The following is a 7,057-nucleotide window of genomic DNA, read 5'->3' on the forward strand; positions in this document are numbered from 1 at the left end:
AAAGCTTTAGATGATTTGTTAGTTGGCGTGTGAAAAAATAATCCAAAGTTGCCATGGCAACTTTAGATGATTTCTTAGTTGGCGTGTGAAAAATACTCCAAACAAAAAAAATTGCCATGGCAAAACATCTTAAGTTGTAAAAAATAGGGAACATTGCTAATTCTCCATGGTAGGAAATCATCGTTTTAAATGGGCCGTGGGAAAAACATGTAAACTTGCCATGGCAACACATCTTCAGTTGCCATGGCAAATGCAATACATCTGAAGTTGTTTGTACAACTAACATAGTAAAAGTTGACATGGCAAACTTTAGATGATCTATTAGTTGGTGTGTGAAAAAATACTCCAAACTTGCCATGGCAACTTTAGATGATTTGCTAAATGGCGTGTGAAAAAACATGTAAACATGGCAACTTTAGATGATTTTAAATGACACGTGGGAGAACGTGTAAATTGCCATGGCAAGTGCAACACATCTGAAGCTGTTCGTATGCCTAACAAAGTAAAAGTTGCCATGGCAACCTTTAGATGATTTGTTAGTTGGCGTGCGAAAAAATACTCCAAAGTTGCCATGGCAACTATAGATGATTTGTTAAATGGCATGTGAAAATTTTTATCCGAACTTGCCAGGGCAACACATCTTAATTTGCCCATGGCAAAAACACATATTAAGTTGCCATGACAAAAGTATATTTTAGTTTCCATGGCAAAACACATAGTAAGTTGTCAATGCAAATTTGTACAAAGCATCAACTAAAATGCTAAATTAGAATCTGTACAAAGTAAATTGTAGATCAAATGTTATTTCATTAAAATTACAGAAAAGAATGAAGATGCAAAAACTACTTAAACTTTATAGAAACCCAATTTGCCATGGCAAGAGCCAACACAAAATTTGCAACATGGGTTGCATCCTCATACGCATTCTGCCACAAATTGTGAACTAGCAACAAATGTGAACTCGACCACGGTTTCCATACAAAATTAGAATCTGCACCCAAGTTCCTGTCCCCTACCTTTTCATACAAAATTTCTACATTTTGCCATAATGTATGAGCCGAACTTTTTCTAAATTTGCCATGTGCTATCAATGATGATTACAAGAACCAAAAAAATGTCAAATTTCTCAATATGATCATCTTCTCTTCTCTGAGCAAATACAACACTCACGTTCAGTCTTAAAGCATGACTTAGGCAAAAATCTCAGTAGCATCATCTCTCGTTCTGTTGACATATCAGCCACGAATGAAAAAACGGAACTAGCAGATAGCTACTATTCGCTAGTGAAGACAAAGCGCACACCTGCTTGACGATTCAGATAGCAGGTGACCATGAGCGAGTTGATGGTCACACTGAAGAGCTGGACGTAGACGACAAGCGCGAGCACCTGGGCGGCGGCCGCCGCGACCATGAGGCGGTCGCAGCAGCCGAAGAGGGCTTGAATGGCACGGCTGCTCGGGGTCCTCGTCGGCCCGTCGTCGAGGCACGCGCCATCGCCGTCAGCAGGCAGCGACCCGCCGTCCCCGCCGCTGCCACACCAATGACTCGGAGACGGGCGTCGGCGGATCCATGAGCGGCGGGACCAGCCGAAGAGCCTCAGCAGCCCCACGCTCTCGGGAAGGATGCCGCATGGAGCGCCCCCTATAGCCAGTGCCACACCCTCGCCGCCGCTATCACCGGATCTCCTCCAGCCACCACCGGTGCCTCGAGCCCATCCCGCCTACCTGACGGTCCCAGGCGGAGGAGTTTGGGGACGGCCGTCCCTGGCGGGGATGCAGCGTTGGAGGACCTGCAAGGATGCAGTGTCGGATGATTTCGGGGCCGACCGTTCATGGCAGGGATGCGGCGTAGGAGGAGTTCGGGGTCGACCGTCCATGGTGGGGATGCGCGGAGGAGTCGTCGGCCGTCGCTGGAGCCCAGCCATGCCGCTCACCATCCCCACACCCGGCAACTTGCTCGGGATCGTGGGTTGCCGCTCGTCTCGACAAGATCCTGAGGAGTGAGGGAGGTCGGGGATGGATAAGGGAACAGAGTGGTTTGGGCGTTCGCGACGACCTTTCTATTTCCCGAACAATCTCGCTAGCTGACGTGGCCCTGTCCTCTGCTTTATGATGCGTGCTCAAAATCCAGTGGTGAAGAGGGCGTTCGGCTCGAGAGCAAGAAACAAGGCACGTTCGGCAGTTATCTATTCCGTAGCAGGAAACACTATCGACGCATTTGGTTCGTGACTTTTGCTCTATCTATATATTACATTGCCTCCCCAATACGTCACAGGTGTTTGTTTCGGCTGGGCCGGATTCGATCCTGCTGTTATCTGGTACACCACTTTGCAAAGCCTGATACACCGCTTTGCAAAGCCCAAAACGGGACACATTGAGTGGGAAGCGTAAACGCTCCTTTCCATCTCTTTGTCCGACTCCCCTTTTCCAGCCCCCCTTCCCTCACCACCATGACCTCCTGTGCTGCCACAGGCGGCCGCTCCGGTGACCTCACCCTTATCCACCACGAGCACCTTGCCTCGTCCCTCCCCCACTTGGTTCCTCATGGTGGCCGGAAGGACCCTGTTCTTTTGGTGTTCACTTATATATGGCTTAATCCTACGATCTAGGTTTGTACATATTTGAATTGAGAAAGCATCCCATTGCTGAAGCAAAAGGGAAGCAAAAGGATCGGGTATTCACTCAACCCTCCACCTATATAATACAAATTGAACCAAACATGTCGTATGTTTTTGGTTGTTTTTTTAGAATAATAGGAAGGCCAACGCCCCCCCCCCCCGGTTCCATTATTGAATAACGGAACCAGAGTTTAGGTGTCAAACATCCTGCAAAGCAAGTCCAGGAAAGAAAGGGAACAACTGCACATTATTATAGGCCAAAGACCATAAAGCCTAGCTTAAGCTCGGCCTGCTTAGGCTGGAATCTCTAGGACAACGAGATTGTCTTGCTTGGTCTTCTTCGTCGGCTGCAAGATCTTCATCTTCCATATTCCAGCCGGAGCAACGCCAGGGCGCCTGATCTTTTTTGCCGGATGGGCAGGTGAGCCCGGAAGGTCCAACGGCGTCACAGGACTCAGCAGCGAGTGCTTGCAAGTGAAACTGCCTCGACTCCTGGGTGGAGATGGCGTTGTGGTGCTAGACGATGGAGTTGACATCCTTCCCAGGCTTAGCTTGGTAAGAAGCACTTGGCTAAAAACACCCTCAATGTTTTTATCAAGTTCGACTACCTCGCTGTGAGCTGGAAAGGACTGTTCAGGATCAAGGAAGCTCTGGTCATGAATTCCTCCATCTTTAGTCGAGCTACGTCCTTGAGAAGAATCATCCATCTCCTCAAGAGCCCCAGTACCAGGTTCCAGATCTGTTTCAAATCGATCCAGATTACATTCTTAAAGATACAAGAGTCTATGTTTCCATATAGCCCATAATACACACGCACAAACAGAATTTAGAGCAGTGTGCTTCTTATTGGGTATCCAAAATTTAGCAATGGAAAGGTAATCAGATCCCAGGGTACAAGAGAAAAAAATCTGAAATAGAATTCCATATTTGCTTTGCCGCAACATAGTCAAAAAAATTAAATGTTGTATAGACTCTCTCTCAGAACAGTAGACACACTCATGAGATTTTTCAATGCCTCTTTTGGAGAGGTTATCTCTGGTCATCAGCTTATTGTGAGAGAGAATCCACAGAAAGACTTGGACTATGGGGGGGGGGATTTTGATAGACCAAACTGATGGAATGTAAATTGGCTATACACCCCTAAAGTTAATAATACTATACAAAGACCCAGTTGTGTACTCCCCTTTGGACTCATGTTGCCAAATCAAGGAGTCATTACTACTTGTGTATTGGGTACTAGTAATAATTTTCTCAAGGCAGTACCAGCGCTCCATCATGATAGGGGTAAAAATCCTTCTAAAGGTCAATTTAATAGTGTTTTGGTCCCAGATCTTATCAAGGGTCTCACCATGCTGGTGGCAGATGACATATAGGGGCCAAAACCGGACAGATAAAGGTGTGGTACCAAACAAAATATCTTCCCAAAACCTAATCTTCTTCCCATTTCCAACTACCCACCTATAGCCAAACTTAAGGGCCTTGGCAGCCCACATGACCCCCTGCCAGAACCTGGAGGTGTGTTGAGTATTGCAAGCAAAGATGTTGGGGGAATTATTAAGATATTTCATATCTACAATAGATCTCCATAATTTCTCCTCATCTTTGATGTATCTCTTAACCCAACTCCCTAGCAGGCAAAGGTTGACATCTCTAATGTTTGGTACTCCTAATCCACCATGCTCTTTTTTCATATAGACCAAGTGCCAGTTAGAAAGGTGAAGCTTCCTAGTTCCTTCAAAGTCACTCCAAAGGCAGTGGGCCAGCTGGCTGTTAATCAACTTTAGAGCCCACTTAGGGAATTTAAAGATGGACAACAGGTAGACAGGAACACTAGCAAGGCAAGTCTTGATAAGAATAAGTCTAGCAGAGTTGGAGAGTAATTTTCCTCTACAGCCAACCATTTTCTTCAGGATCTTGTCAATGAGAGGTTGGATGTCCTCTCTCCTCAACTTATCATAGTGAAGAGGAATCCCTAGGTATTTGATGGGGAAAGCACCAACAGTGCACCCAATGATATCAGAGAAGGATACAACCTCCTCAGCTGTTAGCCCTATTGGGATGATTTCACTCTTAGAGTAATTAATTCTCATCCCAGAGACTTGTTCAAAACAGGTTAAAACTTTCTTAAGATTCTCAACTTTCCTCTCATCTTTATCTATAAAGAGAATGGTGTCATCTACATATTGCAGACAAACTACGCCACTAGGAATCATATCAGAACATAGACCTTTGATTAGGTCATTATCCACAGCCTTAGCAAGCATTTTACTAAGAACATCCACCACTAAGTTGAACAAGAGGGGGGAAATGGTGTCTCCCTGTCTGGGCCCTTTACAGTGGTGAAAAAATTACCCTCTACACCATTAAGTTTAACCCCTACATACCCTAGATGGATTTGGTGAATCCACTTCACCCATTTAGGACAAAAATTTCTTTTCTCAAGGATCTCCATGAGAAAATCTAGATTGACTTTATCAAAAGCCTTCTCATAATCTATTTTAAGCACCAGACCAGGGCAACCTGAGTGATAGGTGGAGTGCAGCACCTCATGTGTTGTCACCACACTTTCTAGGATAAATCTACCTTTTATAAAAGCAGATTGGTTGCTGGAAGTGAGCAGGTTCATGACGACAGCTAATCTATTTGTAAGGACCTTAGTAAAGAGCTTAAAAATGCAGTTAAGTAAACTAATAGGTCTAAATTTATTTATAGTAGTGGCCTCTTTCTCTTTAGGAATAAGAGTGAGAATAGCAAAGTTAGGCCTATAGATGTCCAAGTCCCCATTGTAAAAGCCTGTGAACATAGCCATGATATCCTTTTTAATAGTATCCCAAAACCGTTGAAGAAAAAGGAAAGAAAGTCCATCTGGGCCAGGGGCTCCATTAGAGTATGACCCAAATAGAGCTTCTTTCACCTCCTCTTCAGAAAAAGTTTTTCTAATTCTATGTTATCAGATTCTTTAACTTTCTCATTCTCAGAGAAGAATTGGCCATTAAGACAAAAATCTTTTCTATCTTCCTTCTGGAAGAGGTTTTTGTAGTAAGATGTGGCTATGGCTAACATATCATCTATGTCTGAAGTAGCCCTAGATGGGCCCTCCAAAGTATGAATCAATGTTTTCCTCCTTCTCTGATTTGCAACAGCCAGGAAATATTTAGTATTCCTATCACCTTCCAATATATCCCTATCCCGAGATCTCTGTCTGGCCTCTGTTTCCTCTTTGAGCCAGATATCTTGGAGTTCAGAAATCATCTTTTTCATTCTATTTGACTCATGCTCAGAGAGGGGTGCACTTTCAGACTTGAAATCCAGACTATCATATTCTTCTGTTAGGGATTGCTTAAGCTTCCTAAGCTTAGCACCTACATTTCTACTCAACCCTCTACTAAATTTTCTAAACCTCCTAGTCTTCTCTTGCCAAATGTCAATAGGGGTGGTGCTCTTAACAGGGGCAGACCATTTTTTGATAACTAGATCTTTAAATCCTGAATTCTAGAGAATGGGAGTATGATCACTCCCAGTTCTGTGCAGAGCTTGAGAGTTGCTGAGAGGGAAAAGAGCATCTAGCTCTGTTGTATAGAAGATTCCGTCAATAGTAGACATGATTAGGTTCTCTTGGTTGTTAGCCCAAGTGAACTTTCTACCAGACATTCTAATTTCTAGGAGGCTCCAAATTTCAATCCAGGCATTAAATTTATCACTCTAGTTGTGATTAATTTTGCCATTACTTTTGTCTTTCTGATATCTCACTAGATTGAAGTCCCCCCCCTATAACAGTAGGAAGGTGATCATCGATAAAAAGACCATGCATCTCTGAAAGGAAATCATCTTTCCCTTCATCATATGGAGACCCATAAACTGCTATAAACCTAAAGGGAATGTTCTTACTCTTAAGTGTAAGATTACATGAAACAGATAATTTGAGAGGGATCCAGCTAGTAACATCAAATATGTCTAGATCAACTCCCACCAGCACACCACAAGAAGTGCCTTCAACAGGTAGGTGTTACCAATCGTAATTTTTACCACGGCTAATAGACTTTAGAAAAGCAGGGGTGAGATGCTCTTTTTTGGTCTCCTGGAAAGAGATGATACTAGGTTTGTGTTTAGAGAGAGTATCATTAATACATGTTTTCTTACCAAGAGTAGTAATCCCTCTAATATTCCAGCAAAGGGCATTCATCTATGCAAGGTTTTTGTTTCCCATAAAATGCTTTTGTTTCCGGTCGTTAGCTTGATCGCGTTGATTTTAGTACTTTTCGGCTCAACTGTGGCCACAAGACATAGTGTTACACCTTCAACGTGATAATTTTAATGACATAGACTTTTTTCTCCTTTTTTCTGGACAAATGAACTATCCCCTCTCTTCGTTAATACTCCCTCCGTTCCAAAATAGATGACTCAACTTTGTACTAACTTTAGTACAAAGTTGGGTCATCT

General features: G+C 43.6%; 1 long non-coding RNA gene across 1 annotated transcript; it reads right to left on the bottom strand.

Moving 5' to 3' along the window:
• Positions 1-1,053: 1,053 nt before the first annotated feature.
• LOC119275986 lies at positions 1,054-2,065 on the bottom strand. The gene is made up of 2 exons (XR_005136139.1): positions 1,870-2,065; positions 1,054-1,789 (listed from the first exon to the last, which is right to left on the bottom strand). It is a non-coding gene; the product is annotated as an uncharacterized LOC119275986 (long non-coding RNA).
• Between the last annotated feature and the right edge of the window lie 4,992 nt (positions 2,066-7,057).

Source organism: Triticum dicoccoides, chromosome 3B (assembly GCF_002162155.2).
Source record: "Triticum dicoccoides isolate Atlit2015 ecotype Zavitan chromosome 3B, WEW_v2.0, whole genome shotgun sequence".
Classification (NCBI taxonomy): domain Eukaryota; kingdom Viridiplantae; phylum Streptophyta; class Magnoliopsida; order Poales; family Poaceae; genus Triticum; species Triticum dicoccoides.